Genomic DNA, 21,031 nt, shown 5'->3' on the forward strand with positions numbered 1-21,031 from the left:
GAGCAATTATTTATTATCAGATAGGCCATTGAAATAGACTGACAGGACTTGAATGCCCAATTTTAAAAAAAAATATACCTTTAGTTTTGTTCATTTGAAAACATAAACAATTCTTACTCTTAGCAATAATATAAAATGTATAAATACAAAATATCAAAGAATTTTATGATTAATTAAAGGAAAAATAGGATACATAAATAAATCAGATTCGAACGTTAAACAAACAATTTGTTAAATTGTTGTATTTTTGGCAGTATCAAAATTTATATTTGTTATTCCCATCTTGAGAAACCCTAAAATACGAACATGTAAAAATACAAATTTTTTTGTTCATAATGTTTATTCTTCCTGTTATTTAGGTTTTTTTTTTAGAAAATCACAAAAATAGCATTAACTACATCAGGAGCTCATTGACCTACACAAAACGTGGGGACGTAAATAGGTTAGTAAATGAAAGTTGTGTGATACATTCACCACAAGATTTAATGTAATTGGTAACTATAACTATGTCTATGCAATTACATAAACATTCAATATTGAAAAGAATTTTCAACCATTCAAAAATTGGAACGCTTAACACTCTTGCCATTATCTCAGGTCTAATTTAGTGCTCAGATGAAATCAATTACTTGTATAAATAAAATAGAAAAAAATATCATCTTGTTTGTTTCATGAACTATGATTTTTCTTAAATGATAATTCTTTTCAATTTATGAATACTGGTAGCAAATCTTTAAAATTCCGTTGGTTCAATAAATTAATAATGATGACGGGTCTTCATTGGTTCAAATAATTTTTAGACGTTTATTTTATAAATAAATAATCGGATAATTAATGTGAATATTTAGTCAAAATCAAGAAATATTTTTTAATGATATAAATACTACTGTTACAACGCTTAACAAATAGTTACTTAAAAAACGGTCTACTACAATAAGATCTGTTTGGAGAGTTTACTAGAACATACTATTCCTCCCATATCAAATCCAAGATCCTTAGTAAATCTTCAGCGTTCTTTACTTTGTCAAAAATGATATCTTTCACAACAACCTTTGTGTTAGAGCTACCAATCTGGCCAGAACTAGATATCAATCCTTCCAATGTCCAACTCTCTAACCACCCACACCTGTTGAAATAATCCTATCGATTTATTTTATTCTTTTATATTTAAATTCTTACTTTTAAATTTGTTAATTTATTCTTTAGAACTTTCAAACTTAGAATTTTTATTTGAATGGTATATACGTTAATTTAACACATTTATTATTTATATATAACATAAAAAAAAATTATTAATATTTAAAAAACAAAATCGGCACTTCTTGGCTATTGATCCAATATGATATTTATTATACAGGCAAGTATGCCGATATATTTGTATACTGTATTATATATTTGATTGATATATGGACAATAATATAAAATGAAATAATTTAGGGTTATAGAGAGTTAGTTAATAGTTAAGTAACGATAAAGAAAGAAATAGATTGGAAAAATTGGTGAACAGTAATGTCAAGTTCCGAGCATTATCGTGGGGCGCACTGTGACTTTAATGCTTAATAAAAAAAAGGCCTAGTAGTCCAGAATAAAACCACGACGGACAGATGAATTTTTATTTTATTTTTGCAATCTACTTTTTTTATCATAAATTTTTAAGAGGTATTTTTTTCTTTTTTTGTTTGTTATAACCATAATGTTTCATTCGCTTCGTTATCAAAAAAATAAATCAAAAGTATACTCGACCGTTGCCATGACATGATTCTCAGTTATTACGTCGTTTTTATAAACATTCAAGTGTATTTGGTTAATAGTTAGAAATAAACTTTTCTTTAGTGTATATAAAATTGATTATGATTTATAAAGTAATAATGTAAATTGTTATTGTTCTGTGTACTTTGTGTTGGATATTATAATTGATTTATATTAGATATTGTATTTTGGAGATCATCAATTTTCCATTTCCTCATATATTTTTTTGTTATAAATCATTCCTTTGAATTTAGGAGAACTAATTTTTTGTTCTTATACCATAATAGTATTAGTAGGGTTTAAAAGTAGTTCATGTTACGCCAACAGTGTTCTTTTTTATGACCTTGGTCATTTCTGACATACGGGGAGGGTATCTACAGGTGACCAATTGTAAAGGTGTTGGGGAGTCAAGCTTTTCATTTTGTGAGGCCACCTCAATGAAAAAAGTCAACAACAAGCAGGCCGGATTCCAACCGGCGCCGCTGAAGTTCCCATGTGGTCAAGACCTGCTCCTCAGCCACATGAGCCACGGACGGCCCTGTTTACTCACCATTTACTGATCATCTCTTCATAAATATTAAAAACTATATCAATTTTTTTTTAAGTTGTCTATTTTATTATCAGTTTAGAATTCTTTTCCATCCTCATAAAATTCCAGGACTGGGCATAATTGATCAATTTGAAGAAATAACGGCCGGCAATAATTAATGAACCCCCAGGTTTCGAGAAAGGTCCCCTCAGGAATAAGTCAAACATTTATGTCAGTTGTCGGGAAAGATAATGAATTCAACCAGCAGGGGACTGGATATTAAAGTTCGCTCATTGTATACATTTTTAAAAACTGGTTCTTAGCGACGCGTACAAGCGACGTCGAATCCTTTTCTCTCTATACCGCAGGAGCGATTCACAAGTGGTCAGATGGCTGAAATATTTAAAGTTGTGTCCTGGCATCATGACCCTAGTAGTACAAAAAAAAAAAACTCAAAGAGGCTAAATAAAGAGATTAAGAAGAGGGTTGTTCACCGGAAAAAAAAGGAGACGAAGAGGGCTAAATGATGGAAGCTGTTGCTACTTAGCCATATAGATTTCTCATCCAATTTGGCCCCCAAGAGTACCCTTCAGTCAAGAGCTCTCCGCCCTCCCCTAGACAATTACTTTATTACCGTCTGCCTTTCTCCACTTCTCCTTTACTTCCATAGTCTTCTCGATGACCTTTTTAAGCATCATCATTCTTTGAAAGCAAATAGAATTAGCTACAATTAGAAAAGAAGACAATCCATTTCAATGCAATAATAGGACTTATATTTCTGAAGAACTTATCCTTAGTTTGGCTTAGTTTATTATCTTAGTTGAGATAATATTTTTTCAAAAATGTAATAATTTGGCTAGTCAATGATAGATGGAAGACTTTATGTAAGACATCATTAAAACATATAAAATAATGTTTTAAATTAAAGTTAATTATTATTAATTAATTAAATTGTTCTCTTATCCAAGTCACTCTTAAGTATTGGTGTCTGAGAAGTTTTTATTATTGTCATTGTTTTCTCCTATTATTATTAGTGCTTTTTTTTCTGAATCTTTTCAAACTGAGAGGCTTGAAATGAAAAATGCTTCATTTGAGTAAAACATGATATTCTTCACTAAAATTAGGGTCATTCTATCAAAAGTTAATTTAGCAGTTTTTATAAACAAATATTTTAATGACATATTAAATACAACATTTAAAAAGCTAAATTTTCCCCCATCGAATGTGTTTTATATACCACAATATATTTATTTTTAATTTTCAAAGTTGATTTATATAAACTAACTATATTTGACGAATTGATTTTCAATTATAGTTAGTAATTCGCAAAAATAAAGTCCCAAATGAATAAGGGAACCAATTGGACATTGATATAGGATTTGATTGGACTCACTCATTATAACAACTTAATTATAAAATATATTGTTATTTAGAGTGAATATAATTTTTCCACTGTGTTTATCTTAAAATTAAAATTTTACATTTCATATTAGATAGTTAATAATAAATAAAATAATTATATATAACAAATAAAAATAATTAATTGGTAGATAGTTTTAAGAGCATATAAAAAAAAATTCTAAGAAGCATGGTAAATGATTGAACAATTATGATTGAAAAAAAAATTATGAGCAATTTGATAAAAAAAGTATCAATAAGGACGCTTAGGAGAAAAAACAAATTTAGGCTTTTAGACCATTCCGCTATCAGATTACTAGTACTTCAAGACACTGTACCATCCTCACCTAATTTCCCAAAAGTTTTCTTTTGTTCTCTTGACTGATTTTCCATATCTTTTATAGCAATAATTTACGGAGTGTCTAGAAACAGATTCCAGAGGATATCTTTGCTGCACTTCCTGTAGTTTTAAGTACAAATACAACAAATTCTATTCCAATGTTTCTATCTTTACCTGTGGATTATCCTAATCTTAAATGAAAAACTCATTGACAGTGAATCTATAGATAATAATTGTCATTTTAAAAAAAATACAAAGGGAGCGAGGTAGATAAAGGATAGAAAATTAATTTATTTTATTTTTTGGAAATATATCAAAAAAGTTATTAACGTATACAAAATTAAATTACTTTTAAAGGCTTAATTTGTTTGTTCAACATTTTTGATTGCCTAGTTACATTACTTGAGTGTGTATGAATAACATTACGGTATTTAACCAATTTTAGATTACATGTGAAATATTTTATCAAAACACTGTTATAAAGACCTGATTTTCTAGAAAACTGAGAGAAAAAAAATATGAGCCGCGTAAGCAATCTTGGTAAAACTGTTTACATAATATTTAAACCACATTATTGATCATATATTGATCCAATGGTACCAATGAAAGTCCATTTCTTTCTAAAAGCCTACCACATGTTTGTCAGCAGAAGTCCGCTATAAAACAACGAAGCAGACACTCTCTCGATCGCTTCCAATAAAAATAAAAAAAAAAGTTTTAAAAAAAAAAAAATCCATTGAGCCGACGAGCGAGGAACATATAAAGAAGTTCTCCTTTTCGAGAAGAATTATTAATGTGCAGCAAATCATAAACAAGCAAGACGGGTCAACCAGTGTCAACATCGACGGGAGGATGCTCAAAGAAAATTCTCCCAGTTGAGGAACAAAAACGACATTAAAATGTATCGGGACAATTAAATTTGGAAACGGCTTCTGTTTCTTTCGCCTTCGAATGAGATTAACAAAGAAAAAAATGAGATCGATTATATCATCCCATCGCTCAACTCTCAGATACAATACTTAAACTGTTTCATGTTTTTTTTATTTATTTTTTCGGAGGGGCGTCGAGCCGATAATCTGATGATGAATTATACTTTCAGGCTCATGATAGTTACGCGTGACTTGGGAATTAGAGAGCTAAACTGTTTTAATGAGAATTAGAGATAGGTATTTCTCTCCAAATTACTAACAAAGAAATAAAATATTTCCGTTACCTATATTCTTGAACAAAAAAATATATATATATATTATTACAATTTAGGTATAATTGAAGATCATTTCGTAACGTGGATGGAAGTGGTTCAAAAAAATTTATTCATATCAGGGACGTTAAATACAAACATCCTTGCTACAAATATTTTTATTTTGTTCTGACATGAGTACAAAATTACAACTTACATTTGCTTTGTCTCCTAAGAGCCCTAATTGATCTTTTTTTTATCATTGTGTTCAATCATTTGCTATTCTTCTTATAATTACCCACTAAACTATCGGATAAATATTTTAAAATTTACTAAAACGCTGAAAAACTAAAAAAAAAAGGAATTTACCGAGTACCGTTCGTTATCAGTGTTGGCCAACATTTCTTTATAATTATTTTTGTATTATCTTAAAAATTAAATTATAAGACAATTAATTATTTTATTTTATTCCCAACCTTCATATAATAATTAATTTTTATTTCAATTTTTTAAATTGATGATCAGACTTTATTTAAAACCACAGTGCTTAAGTAAAAAATCATATCTCTGTAGAATAAGCAACAATGTAACTCCCTTCTACAGATCTTTGAAATAAAAAACACCTAGTTAAATTATAGAAAATAAACAGTTTAATTTGTGTTCTTTAGTGAGATTAGAAACGAGATTTAACACAAGATTTCTGACTCCGTCCCATCCTATAAATATTTTTCACTACAAGACATTCTTTAATTAATTTAGTTCAAATTTGCAACAACAGAGAGATATTTATTTTAATATGCCAGAACTATTTTGAACTTTTTTGTCTTCAATCAGCAGCTCGAATGCGTTCAAGTCCGGTAAACATGTTGCTCAATGTAGTATAACATTGCACCATTTTACTTGACTTAAAGAGACAATAATGATAATTTAAAATAATTCATTCTTACTTTCCCCCAAAACTCTGAACATAACTGTAATCACATCCAATTATTTATTTACAAGATTCCTGAAATAAAATGATTTTTAATTACGCAACACTATAGAGGAGGAAGAGCTTTCCATTCTGGAAGCTCGGCAATAAGTCAGGGATGTAACAAGATATGAAGCGGAGCTGGAGTGGTGGAGTATATCTCTGCCTCTTAGATCTTGGTCACGTAGCTTCTGCCGGGGGCCACCTTATAAAGAAAGCCGTGCAAACGAGCAACTGGTCTTACATTCGAGGAAGTGCCATTGTCTTTGAATATTAAAGACTTCTCCTATTAGCCGACAGAGGTAATTGCTGTTGAGCTGGATAGAGCTGTCCCTGGAATCTCAATTATTTAACTTTATTGTGCTCAATTAATCAGTTAATTATCTGCTAGAGCGACCAGCATTCATGGGTCATATAATAGGATATTTAGAACGACGAAGAATGTTCTCAAGCTAAATTATTGTGTAACATTTTTATATTTCTACCTATAGTAACTCAAAAACTTATACAACTATCTCTCATAATTAATCAAAAACTTATACTTGTTTTAAAATATTAAATTTTATGGGCATGTGAATAATTTAATTAGCCGTTTTAAACCAATTTCAAATGGTAAATATCTTTTAAATTTAAACGATTGTATTTTATCTCCGCAAAAATAGACTGTAATGTTTAGAGGTAATTCGAGGTTGTTAAGGTATTTTTTTTTTTTAGGAACTCAGTTTTTGTGACTTCCGGGTTATCTGATATATATATATGTGTGGCAGGAGAGCATATTTTGAACTTTACCTAGTCTGGAAAATCTTTTTGAATAAAAAAATCTAAAATATGCTTTTTTGAGAGCCCGGTAGAATTCTAATCATATTTCACATAGCTAAATTATTCCAGTAAAAAGGCGAAAATCTGAAATTACTCTATTTGTATGAGTCGACTCGTCTATAGCATATTCACTAAATACACAGGGTCTCCCGTGAGTCTCTAGAAATATTAAATTCATGCAGACCGTGTTCCGATTCTTAACAGAAAAGGAGAAAAATAGTTCTTATTAGATTTTGTTTAATAGGATGCAATTACTAAAAACTATTTATGTTAGATCATTATAAATATCAGAAAAGTAAACAAGAGAAAACTTCCTTTAAAAATAAGTAGAATTTGTCCGCAAACACTTTGCTCTCTGTAAAATCATAAATTTTTCTGGATTTTTTTTAATCCTCTACTACAGATTTTCCAATTTCTAAAAATATAGTTAACAAGTTTTAAGTCTGTAATAATTAATTTGAGGCCTGTTACAGAAATTTAAAATTTCAAAGGTGTAATTTGAAGGTTATGTAAAAGTGATGTTTCCTCAAAGTCTTAGTATTTTCAGCCCAAATAATTTGAAATTACTGAAATATACTTCTTATATGTTTAAAAAAAAATATGTGAACTAATATATTGAGTGTGGGCATAAAAAAATAAATTCTACTTCAAAAATAAAATGAATAAAAATTTCTTATATATTTCTGAGGGCATTGTTAATATTCTAACATTGTTGCGATACAATGAAGTATTTTTGTTTTACTTTTAATGCAACTGAAATTCGGTATGTAATGTTGGTATTTAGACAGAACAATAACATAAAAGTAAGAATGAATTTCTCTAATTGAATTAGAAGGTTATAAATATGTATCAGAATTCGGCTGGTATTAGAAAAATACTTTTAGGGAATGTCCAAAAATTTCTATCCATCTCTTTTTAAATATTTTTTTCTTAATTATTAATTAAGTCGATTTGAATTAATTTACTAAACAAAAAAAGACAAAATTAAAATTTGTTCAAAGCTGTTCAAACTTTTTGTTATATAATCACTGTTATTAAAGCACCAGATGAATTTGATAAATATTTTTGAAGTTTACTAGATTATGTTGTCATTCCCCATGCCTATTATGTGGAATCATAAAATTATATTATTTTTAAAAAATACCTAAAGAAAGTGTAAACAGTTTGGTTATGTTACTAAAACTACCACTGACGAACCTTGAAAATTTCTTGACACTGATTTTGCACTGTCTTCCGACTAAATTTTTATTTTATTTTTATACTAGTACTCACGTTAGGAAAAGTTTGAAGGAAACATCCCGCAGTTATGCTATAACTTGGCTAACTGTGAGAAAGCTGGCTTTCCTTAACAAGATTGTAAAATTATAAAAGAAGTCGAGGGCCCTGTTGCCGTATTAATGGACTGCGTTAGCACCTTCCACCCTGACTTTATTGCGGCTCTGTAATTCCGTCTCATCGCAGGTGTTTTGAGGCTAAGGCAAATATAAAATATCTAGTCTCTCCATCATTTGTATTCGTCAAAGTGTCGGTTACGCGGATAATTATTTCCTAATAATACGGTCATCCAAGAATTTATTAAAGATGCAAAGCAGGGACCACACCTGCTCACCTGCGCAAACAGAGTCGAGGAAGCTAAGCTAGAATAAGATTAAAGTTTGTAGTTTACTCTTCAGATAATACGAGATTGTTTAAAAATTAAAATTTAAGACATTTTTAATAAGTTAATTATGCGATGGTTCCAATTACTCTCACATTTCCATTGATGATCCGAAGCTTTATTTACCAATAAAAATACTTTATTTAGATACAGGTATAGCTTATGATTTTCTATGGAAAGCTCAGAATATCGAATAATCAATTATGATTAATATCCAGCATTATTAATTAGGGTAATAAGTAATAATTAGGATTCAGCTTTTAAATTATGTATGTAAAATTCATTTACAATGGAATGAATTTAGTGAATAATCTAATCATAAACCAAACAACTTTTAAATAGTTGTAATTCATTGACATAAATTATTAAACTAATGTTTTTTAAATAATAGGTAGTATCAATATCTTATATTCATTACCTAAGTTGTACAAAATTTTAATTTGAAATGCTAAATCAAATGTTTGTGTATAACCTTCTGGATGTATAATATTCTTTATCTCGCGGATAAAAGAATAATATTCTTTTAAAAAAGTATAATACATTGTTAATATACGAAAAGTATTAATTTCTTAATATTATGTTTAACTGTATGACAATTTTTCTCTTATAAAAATTATGAAATTTACAGATTGACTTAAAATATGTAACTCAATATACGGGAAAATAATTAGGTAATGTTTATTTTTCATTAAGCTCTGACTAATTGAGAATAATCGATCCCATGATACAAAAAAGTTTATTCAAGTAATTAACGTTTAAAGACAGCATTTCTCGGCAATTTTACTGTCATATATGGTTCCGTGACTGTGGCAGCTGTCGCCTCACCGAGACATGAGTTTCAGGATCATAATCAAACAACTCTTAAACATGTTCTGACGCTGTAAATACACGCAACTCTTTTAATGGCATGCTCCTTTGAAATATATTTGTGTAAGTTAGTGTACTAATTTATTAAGGTGTATACCACTCCAGTCACCATATTTCTGCTAATTTTGAACTCGACTCAGTCTAGATATTATATATTTTTCTAGTGAGTTTATGTAAATTTAAGTATCAAAAAAAATAAAATTAATAATAAGACAATTTAAAAATAATTAATACTTAAATAAAATTAAAAAATCTCCCTTCGTTAGTATTTTTCATTTCATTCAATATACAGGACGAATAGATAAAATCTACAAACGTTGAGTAAATATTAAATAGAAAAATAATATCACTATAATTATACTCGTTTATTATTTTATATAAAATAATAAACATGTTAAAATATACAATAGTTGAATATTTTCCTTGTTTAAACTAAATCAAATGTTTATTATTTTATATAAAATAATAAACATGTTAAAATATACAATAGTTGAATATTTTCCTTGTTTAAAAACAATGGATGCAGTTAAGATTCAGGTTAAGTTGATATTTTTATTCACAATACATTTGATTTATTTTTTATTTTTCAATATTCAAATTAAGAAAAAAAAATCCACTACTAACATTTAATTAAAACCATAACTATCTGTTTTAAAATATTTCATGGTTAACGAGTAACCAACGTAATAGAATAAAAAATAAATCAGTTACTAGGAAATTTCCCAACTAAATGTCACTTAGGTACTAAATATATTTTTTTTAAATAAAACACATGTGGTATTTGTTTTAGAAAAATATGAAGTATTAGTGATTTAGAATTAAATAAAATATTACCCGACTTTAATTCCAAAACCTTCTAACTAAAAAGTTTTTTTACTGATGATGTAATTTTATATGACAACCGATGGTGAAACACTAATGTAATTCCCGATATCACCAAAGATTTATCCTGAAGGTTTTTTGATTGGATTGTTGATGATGACAGTAATTTTGAATACAGATTTAGTGGTCTGAGTGATTAAAAATATAATATACTTCTATGTTGATACCACTAAGTATAATACATTTTATAAGTATACTATACTTAAGTATGTACTATAGGTATCTGTAATATGCTGGTACATTTTAGTGTCACTCCAATTCGATCCTCAGTTATTTGTTATATTTCGCATATAAATTGATACATTGAAAAATCTCTAAAATTAAGGAAAATCTTTCACCAATTTTATTTGATCAAGTGGTGACTTAAATCGATGTCAAACGTTGTGCCATGAATAATAAAATCATTTATTAAAAAAAGTAAGTAAATATTATTTCAACCTGGACCACATTAATACAAAAAACATTAATGTCTATCTTTTCGCATTAAAATTAGTTTTAATGATTTATTTATGCACATTATCCGTGTTTGGAAACAATTATAAAAATGAGTAAAACAAACTAAAAAAAAAATTCTTGACGGATAAACATCGCTACCACGATGGTAGGCCCTTAAGGAGTATCTGCTTAATTGAATCAAAACGAGCATCAAACTGGGCGAGAAAAACTCGTTAGCCTCGCGGTGGCAGGTAGAGATTCATCTCACGTAACCGCTCGCGGCATCCTCTTCTCTTCTTCGGAGGAGGACCGCTCCTCCGCTGTCCCAATTCTGGATTATTATCGGTCATTGTCTGGGGGTATCATACGGCCTCATCTCTGAAGCTTCAGTGTCCGAGTATCCCATCTGGAGGGATCTAAATAAGTGCCCTCATCAACAAAATATTGAAAATAGAGAGGAGTTTTTGCGTTTTAAGATCGATTCACACGATACCTTCCGGTTTCCAAGCATTAAATATATATAAAATCTTGTAAAGTGGAATTTAATACACTTGCGGATTCCACAGAGAGGCACGCGATCATCCTTAAAAATTTAAAAAAAAATCTCAAAAACTTTTCTGTTTCATATAAATACAACAATCGTATTTTATTACCATGCCCTCGATGGAAAAATCGACCAATATGTGAACGGTATAGAAAATAAGTGTATGTATATTAATTTACACGTCATGATATTGCAGAATAGCTTTGGAACCGGAAAGCCACCGGTATAAAAGAGAAACTTAATTTACAGTGTGAATCAAAATTCAAACATCAGAGCATTTACCGAAATTTTATACCTGTGAAGTTTTAGTAAAATTATTAATAATTCAACTTGAAATACACAAACCTCTTTATGTACAAAATAAATTTTAAGGCATACTACTTTAATAATACATAAATGCATTATGTTTTACACCGCTTTATATCCTAATGAAAAAGTAGAAATTTCAAAAAAGAATAGTGAGTGGTGAATCAAACAAGCCTAAAATAATTTAAATAGTAGAATAAAAAAAGTTTATATAACAGCTTAAAATTAGAAATTTAGTGAAGTTGTGATTATTCGAACGATGGTATCTTAAAGTCTTGTTCCGAAGAATTAGATTATGTAGGTATGTCAAATCATGTCTTAGAGTCAACGAAACACCAAACTGGATAAATTAAATTCTAAAAAACTTGCATAAGAGAAAAAATATTTTTTAATTTGTAAAAAACTTTATTCTTGTTTTTACTTCCCTTTACCGACGTTTCGGAATATTCTTGCTTCCTCATGATTTTCGTCTATTTCTATTTTAGTCCTATTTATTTGTCCTCAATTATCTACTTCTTTTGTCACATTTGTCGGCTTTATTTAATAGGTATTTGCTTTTTCTATATATTTATTATTATTTTTTTTATATAATGTCCCATGGTCAACGTCGTGCCAAGTAACGCCAATACTTCTGTGAATGAATACAATAAAATTGGAGGTAAAGAATTTTTTCTAATTAAGATAGATTTTTTCACTCATACAACACAAATATATGAACTTTTATTCTTCCTTGAATTAATAGTTAAACCAGTAAATCATTTTTTTTTAATATACTTTTTCTCTTATGGCCGATCATACTCATTCTCCCGTAAATAGTTTAGAAGGATTCATTAAAATTTCCTGACATTTTACTGTTCATAACATTAAACTTTCGTTAGCAAAATAAAAATTTCTGAAAATAACTAGTACTATTCATAAAAATCTAAAAGAAATTATTATAATAATCAAGATTCTTAATTTTCTTTTTCCATTTCATCTTTGCTGAGTACTTTGTTTGCGTACGTATAGATAAGTTTAAGGAATAAAGTTAATTATCCTTAGAAGTACATTAGTGAGTAGGACTAATCCACATCCATTCTTTTTCTCGCATTTAAGCTACAAAAGAAACCAAATGAGTTTATTTTTTTTTCTCAATAGCTATAAAAACATTATTAATAATTATCTTTAATTTTAAATAATTCGAATGTAGTCACTAAATTAATCTTATTCTAAATCATTCATTGAATATGATTAATTTTTACTCAGATATTTCTTTAATATTGTTAAATATTAATAATTTAGTTAAAACTGTGGTCAGGTTGCTTAATTTTCAATATTTTTCTATAATCAATTATTTTTTATAGAGTCACTCAGTTCGGATAAAATCTGTTTTATTGAATTCTATCAATATTTCTTTCCCAATATATTAAACCATCTCATTCAAATGTTTATAAACATAATTCACGCTCGAATAAGCAGGCAGATGTGTATTCTATTGAAGGTAGGAGCTACGAAGAACATGTCATAAGCAAACCCCTATTGTTGGAGCAGAGAGATACGGACTATGATGGATCACAGGCTGTCTATCTCTCAAAAAATTAGCCATCATCTGGTGGTAACATTTCGTTTATCTCTGATGGCTTTGTAACGCAGCCTTCGCTGTATTTATGGACACACTAAACTTCTGAAACAACAGTAGGTGCGATATCTAGATACATCAGGATAACAGAATAACAATCACAAAACTTTTTTTTTTATCTTTATTGAAATTTACAACTGTATATTATAAAATACATTCAGTAAATTTGATCTTAGTTAAAATGGAGTGTTACAGGCGTGTAGAGCAACTACCCATTGGTAGCACTCTAATGACATTTTACATTAGCAGATCTCGTGGCCATCTTCTTTTCAGGCGCTTCGGAGGATTGTCAGGAATGGAAGAGGAAGGGTTTTAGGTTAGAAACTAGGGGGTTTGAGTGGTTAGGGAGTTTGTAATGGAAGGAGTGATATCTGGTTCGGGCTAGATCGGTTACATAGGGAACATTATGTTCTTTATGTATGATTTTATTTGTGACAAAGTAAGGAGCGTTGAGGATTTTACAAAGGATTTTGTTTTGTAAGGATTGAATACGAAAGGAATTCGAAAGTTTTGTGGATCCCCAAAGCTCAACTCCATATGTCCAGATTGGCCTTATTACATTCATGTAGATCAGTCTTTTATAATGTGTTGGAAGTTTTGACCGTTTGTCTAGTTTTGCTGTAATAGTCGACGTGCAGTTTCCTGTCTTTTCAGTCTTGTGTGAGGATTCCAGGTTAATCGTTTGTCCAAATGTAGTCCAAGGTAGCGGATCTGTTCGACGGGAGTAAGAGTAACATTATTAAATGAAACTGTAGGGCAGTCGGTTCACAAAAATTAAATTCGTTTTTTTATAGTCAAATTAGGGAACAGAAATCCTCATTACTACAACCGCTAATTTTGATACACTTGAGCTTCTTCATTTTAGATCCAATCTTTCCAGAAATATAACTACAATCGATTCCATGTGGTCCGCACTCGAGAGAGTATAAATCTTACAAATTAATAATTTATAGGGAACAATAAATAAAACTGTAGAATATAATTGTTAAGTTGGGAGTTATTTGAATATATTAGAAATATATTGTTCCGTAGTAGGATATATTCAGGTGTCTTGTACTTTTTTTATTTATTTATTTATTTTTATCTTATGTTATGTTATTTTAGTATGAATGCGATCAGTTATCATTAATACCTATTGCTCAACAATATTGTAGTATTTATCAACAAATAAAAATTATAATTTAAATATATATATATATTTTTATTTTGTTATTTTGGTCTGATTTCAGTTCATCGTGGTGGTTCAATTTGTACTAGATGGCACTATCCCCACAAATATATGGCAGTATCCCATTAAATTTATGTTTTACTATGAAAAATCCGAAGGATACAATTATGTCGATAAATAAAAGAGAATGAAATTAGTGCAGGGACAATAGATGCGCTTATGCGTTGACCTGCGCAAATGGAAACAGTTGCTATGGATACGTATACACCCCCATCCGTACAACTCACACTTCCTTTATATGTCTAGTAGGCTGTATGAATGTTAGTTTAAATTTTAAAAAGCATTGTTGTTGACTAAGAAATTGAAAGACAAGGAAAATATTTCTATCTCCCAACTTTCATTTGTCAGATGGTACCAAGAACTTTTCCAACATAATTACTGAAGCCAATTAAGTCTTGATTCCCGACAAACAATTTTTTTATTTAGAATTTTTAAGAAAACAATTTTTTATTTTATTCTTACAACATCCAACAAAAAATATATACCAAAAAAATTATTCAATTAAAATAAAAGATACAAATCAAGTATTATTTGTTATAAACTGTAATTTTGTGAATAACTATTTGCTTATCGTTCATTTATCTCTGGCAATAACAATTTTATTCTAGTTGTTCGTTGCAATAATTCGTCAACAGAAGATATAAAAGAAATAATTTCAATAAATAATAGTCATTAAATTAAATTTTCAGATATTTTACACTATGTACTAAATAGGCATAATATATATTTTTTAAACATATAAATAAAAAAATTGCTCTAATTTCATATACTGCTTTTAAATTGTCACTACATGAAAAGAAACAATTTTAAGTGATAAGGATACTGACAATGAAATTAAAATATGGCACAATACTTTAATGATTTTAAAATCAGGACAGTAGAAGAAAGTCAGTTTCCTAATCCCTGGCATATGGTCATAATTTTTTTTTTAATTCTTTAGAAGCCAAATATATAACCTATTCAAAAAAACATTATTTTTAATAGGAGTTAATTTAAAGTATTAGCACAACTAATTGCGACGAACCTTGACATTTATTATATAATATAATAATAATAACTTTATAATATTACAAAAAAAGAACATAATCTTGTAAAGTATTATATTGATGTATCCGCTCAGAGGCCCGCTGTCAAGGAGGAGCATTGTGGGAAAAATCTCCAAGGGTTGAGCTCTCGAGGGAGAGAGGGCTATAAGATTTTATAAAAAAATCTATAATAAATAGTACCACATACTTTTATCGTAATCTGACTATGATTACTAGCAAAATTTATAAATATGTGGCTCATAAGTTGTGATATAATGTTTTCATAATAAAATCATAAATTAATTTTATTAAATAAAATTAAATAACTGAAATATTGAGTGAGAGCTCAGAACTTTCCTCAGACCCGGATAGAGCTGACAACAGCATTATCCAGGTAAAAACTGAAATGATAATTTGATTTTTAATAGATAAAAGAAGAAGAATAACAAATCATCGGAACATCATACGTCCAATGAGGTATGGAAAATATAAGTAGCCGCAATAAGGGATCATGCGGTACTCCCCACGCTGTTATTAGCGGGCGGCTGTCACCGGTGAAGATGCGGAGGACCGTTGCTATGACCACCACTCCACCGGACAGGGGATGATGGATCACAGCAAGGGATCATCCATTAACTACAGTCGTCTAATTGAGCAACCTATCCTCCTTGTGGTCATAAATATTTTAATTAGTTTGGTTCAGAAAGCCACACCTCATCATCTCACGAATAGTATATTTACTTATCGAAATAATGGATATCGTTACTTTCGAACTCAATAAGTAATATTACCGAACCGAACAAGCAGTTTCTACTGAAGCAATAAGTAGTAACTACTAGTTTATTAATCTAGGAGGGATGTTTCAGTTTAAGAATAGTAAGCTATTGAAATTAAACAGTTGGATAAAATAATGATCTAGCCCTTAAAATTCAAATCACAAACCAAAAATCTTTTATTCATTTTAACTAAAATGTATATTATGCCAAAGGTGTCTTTCTTAACCGGCATTGTTTGTTATGGTGTGATTGTCAAGAAGATACACACCAATGATTGCTTGTTGCGGACTTCAATAATGTCAAAAATCATTATTAAGTTGGGCACGAAAAAGCTTAGAACACCTCCGTGAATCATAAGCAGGCAATTGCAATATAAAGAGGATCGTAGGGAACCCGCGTGGCTAGTTATCTAGAGCTTATTATTCTGCCACACAGCATCTATCTCCAATATCAGCCGGACGGGCATTTCTTTCCAGAGGAGAAAGGGTAATACACAGCATCTCGGCTGTATTAGAACTCATCAAAATCTATGTGATAAATGTTTCTCCTCTTTAGTTTAACTTTCTTCTCTTTAATATGATCGAAGTTTATTGTATCGCCAGGGGACCTGACTTTCGGACGAAGAGGTGAAGTAAGTTTCCGATTAACTAATAAATCCCATTCAATGTCTTTGAACCACTTATGACCCTTGATATCGCCGATTGCATTCTTCATGTTGCCAAATCTTTTTGTGACATCGATCTGAAGTAAATTATAAACCAGATCGCTTAAGTTTTTAGAAAAATGCTTTGGCATTGAATATCTGACAGTCAAGATGAGCTCGTAGGTCTTCAACACTGTACCAGTAGAAAATGGTGGTCTTCCCTCCGCCATCTCATAAAGAAGAACGCCGTAGGACCAATAGTCCACCGATTTTCCATAGCCCTTGTTCATAAGGATTTCGGGAGCGAAATAATCAGGAGTACCACAAAGGGTGTAAGTTCTTTGCGTCACTATTTTGCTGAGGCCGAAATCCGTCAACTTTACATAACCATATTCATCAAGAAGTATATTCTCCGGCTTGAGATCCCTGAAAATGATGTCACAGTTATGGAGGTATTCTATAGCCAGCAGGATTTGAGCACCAAAGAATTTTGATACATTTTCTTCGAATTTCCCAGCTAATTTCATTTGCTTGTAAATTTCGCCACCGGGTATGAATGGGAGTCCCAGATATACGTAAGCATTATCCTGAAAGGTCATTTCCAAGTAGACACAAAACGTAAAATTCAAGGATTGGAGAATTCTTTTCTCTTCAACAATTTGTTTCGTCAAACCCCTCTTGACAGCAATGCCCTTATCAAATGTTTTTACTGCGTAATACTTAGTTCTTCTCAATTCTGTAGCCAAATACACACGGCCGAAGGCACCTTCTCCAATAGTTCTAATGAACTCAAACTGCGATCTAAGGTACCTATCATTTAATCTACCTTTTAGTCCATACCTTATGTTAAACTCTTCCTTTGATTCTTGCAAGAATAATGTCCAATCTTTTATCGGAAATATGACTCTTCTTGGTGGTACATTCTGGCTCATCATGTCCGTACTAATTCATTATAATAATTTTTATTAGAAATAGTAAATATATAGGAAATGATTCATAAAATGATAATTTTGTCAAGTAATAGAATTTAAAAAAATTATATAGTTCAGTATAAATGTTGAAAGCATATGATACTTATTTTTTCAATCATATTGCAACATCTGCTAGTAGAGTGAATTCAAAAAATATTTTAAGGTGATTTAGAATAATTATGCGATTGAATTTAATTTCAGAATGAGGATATTGAAGATCAAAAACAACTTCAAAGTCTGTTCTGTACTAATTACGACGTCAAAGGATTTTAAAGTTTTTAAAATTTTTAACATAGGCCAGAAGACTGGTCCTTTCACAGTGGAAAAGTTTACATTTCAAATAAACATAATGTGTTATTTTTTTCTTTTTACAAAATCCTGCTTGCTAGCATTATCACATAACTGACACCAAGATAGAAATTTATTTATTTTAAATCATGATATGAAATTTTCTTTGTTACTTTTGGATTTAATGTTAGCAAAGACTTGTTTTCTTCCACGTTAAAAAACTATTCCAACAAGAGTGGGAAAGTTAATACTTAATATTTGGATCTATCACAAAATAAATTCCCCAGCCGAATTCAAACTGGTGTCGCTCTTGAACCGAGAACGCACGGACATCTCGTGGTGAATTTGTTCAGTATTTCTTTTGTAGCAGTACCATCAAAACGGAACATCGGTCCGTAGTAATTACGTTCTTCTGTGACTATTTGTTAAACGTATTGTTTATTCACTCTGAATTGTTTAATTTAAGAAAAAAAAACGCTATACAATAAAACATTCAAAATAATTATTATAGCAATCTTATTATATTAAAAATATTTTTTGGAACGCTCCTAGAAATCTCGCTAGTGATGAAAGATTATGTAGTGATGTCATTTCTGTGAGTCAACATTTCTAAGACAAAGGTAGTTAAAAATATACTTTCATAAAGTTTTAATACGTTTAAGATGTAGTTAAAACTTTTTTTTTTTAATTTCACTGAATATAAGTTCAGTGAAAGAAGTTATGAGTCAAAAAAACTGACAATAATTATTCTGACAAAAATTATTTTTTGATACCTCAACAGAAGAAAGCATTCAATAACCATCAGAAATTATACAATTCATTTTTAAACTATATAAGTAAAAACCGCAGAAGTCGCTTAAGGATGAGTTTGTTATAATTAAGCAAACTTTGTATAAAGATTGTAACTAATTATTTGTCTAGAGTGTTTCACTGTGTTATTTTTAAAAAAATAACCTAAAAAAGGCTTCAATATTTTTTGAAAAAGATAGGTTCTTGCAAAAAATATTTTCTTAAATCAAAACATGGTTCCTTGAGTGTTATTGTTTTTTTAATTAAGCAAATATAAGATATTCCTACTTCTTCTATATATTGTTTTCTTCTATTAATGCTTTAACCTAAATGCTGACAACCTCAATGCTATCTGTTTTGTTGCTATGGCTTATATTATGTTTCCTTGCACAGTTTTTTAATTTAAATTATTAATAGATGTATTTATTTATTTGTCTGAGTATTAATGTGAAACTAATATTACTATTTTAAAATGATAATCTCATATATTTTTGTAATTATCAGTAAGTAAACGAAATCCTTAATTAATTACTTACTTAATATTCTATAGTTTTCATTTGTATATCTCGTTTACCTTTTACCATTTCTTTTTTTGTTTTAATTTTTCTGAGTTTGTAAATTATTTCAGTTCAATTAAGTAATAACATCAGCTGTAAATACATGAAGGATTATTTGTTTATTTTAAATATGAAATTACGAAAACCTATTCCTTTCAAACTGACGGTGAGAATTCTACTTGGTTTCGGAGAAAAATATAATAATGAATATAAAATATAAAATAAAAAATAAATATAAAAAATATTAAATATGTGAACCTTTAATAATTAAAAATGTTCGCAAAATCTGTTTATAATTCATTTTCAGACATTAAATTTCCATTCTAAACTTTTGAAACTATAATTATAAGCTAACAGTAGTGCATTTGATAGTAATAGTAAAATAAGAATTTAATTACTAATTTAAAATTATTCAGAATTAATATATTGCATTGTCAATCTTCATTTTTATTATTTTATGGACTGATTTTTTATTTTAAACAAAAAAAAGATAATGAAACGTTATTAATTAATATAATCTAAGTCATTAATATGTTAAATTAACAAATTTAAATTAAATATGATATAATTTTAAATAAAACGACAAAATCAAATAAAAATTGAATCAGTACGTTATTTTTATACATTTTTTAATAAATACAAAACTAATTTAAAGCTAAATAAATTGAGAACTTGAACAGTAAAGGTTTTTGGAGGAACCCAGCTAAACTCGCAGTAAATCAATTTCATCTTTGACACATTCCAAGGCCCAGTCCCTTATTTACTTTGCTTTTTTTGTACAAAAAAAAAACACCGTAGCGTTCATCATTACGTCCGTTTATTTTCTAAACTTCTTCAAACTTGTAATTTATTTTGTCTCGAGTTAATTTGTCGCTGAACCAGAATTTTTTCTATCACTCAACTTTACAACATCTCTAAAAGAAGGTTTCCACATCTCAAAAGACTAGGTTTTTTGTTTAAAAAAAAATTTAATTTTTTTATGGGACCAATTTAGATAACATGTTTATTATAACAATGAAAATGACTTAATGATTTTAAATAAGTGCTAATGATTATTAGGTAAATTACATTTTTCATAATTATATTTACATAATAAAAAATACAAAGTAATTAACATTATGTCAAATATTTTGGGGGAGTTCGTTATTGTAAATAAGGAATTTTACAACATTATAAAAATTTATCTTCAGTTTCCTAGTGATTTTATTTTCATAAGTGATTAGGTGATTTAATAGACTTAAGAAATTAAGCTATTTGGTTATTATTTAAAAATAATGACTGTGCATGGAATATTATACTGGTACTGGTAATAATGGAACGTAACCGAGAAAAAAAATTAATAAAAATAAATTAAAAGCAAATAAATACTGAATTACACAGTCAAAAAAAAGGGGCGGTTTCTAAAATATAATTTAATACAATTTTATTCTAATTCTATTGTTATTTACGACAAAAAATAA

At 29.0% G+C, this 21,031-nt stretch overlaps 1 protein-coding gene and 1 pseudogene across 4 annotated transcripts in view; both read right to left on the bottom strand.

Annotated features, from left to right (window-relative positions):
- The window catches only part of LOC106688273 (homeobox protein caupolican), a 225,909-nt gene that overhangs the window by 108,891 nt on the left and 95,987 nt on the right, over window positions 1-21,031 (bottom strand). The gene's annotated exons all lie outside the window — the stretch shown is intronic.
- LOC106688274 (cAMP-dependent protein kinase catalytic subunit alpha pseudogene) lies at window positions 16,476-18,017 on the bottom strand (annotated as a pseudogene).

This window comes from Halyomorpha halys, unplaced genomic scaffold (assembly GCF_000696795.3).
Source record: "Halyomorpha halys isolate HHAL.00 unplaced genomic scaffold, Hhal_1.1 Scaffold1096.1, whole genome shotgun sequence".
Classification (NCBI taxonomy): domain Eukaryota; kingdom Metazoa; phylum Arthropoda; class Insecta; order Hemiptera; family Pentatomidae; genus Halyomorpha; species Halyomorpha halys.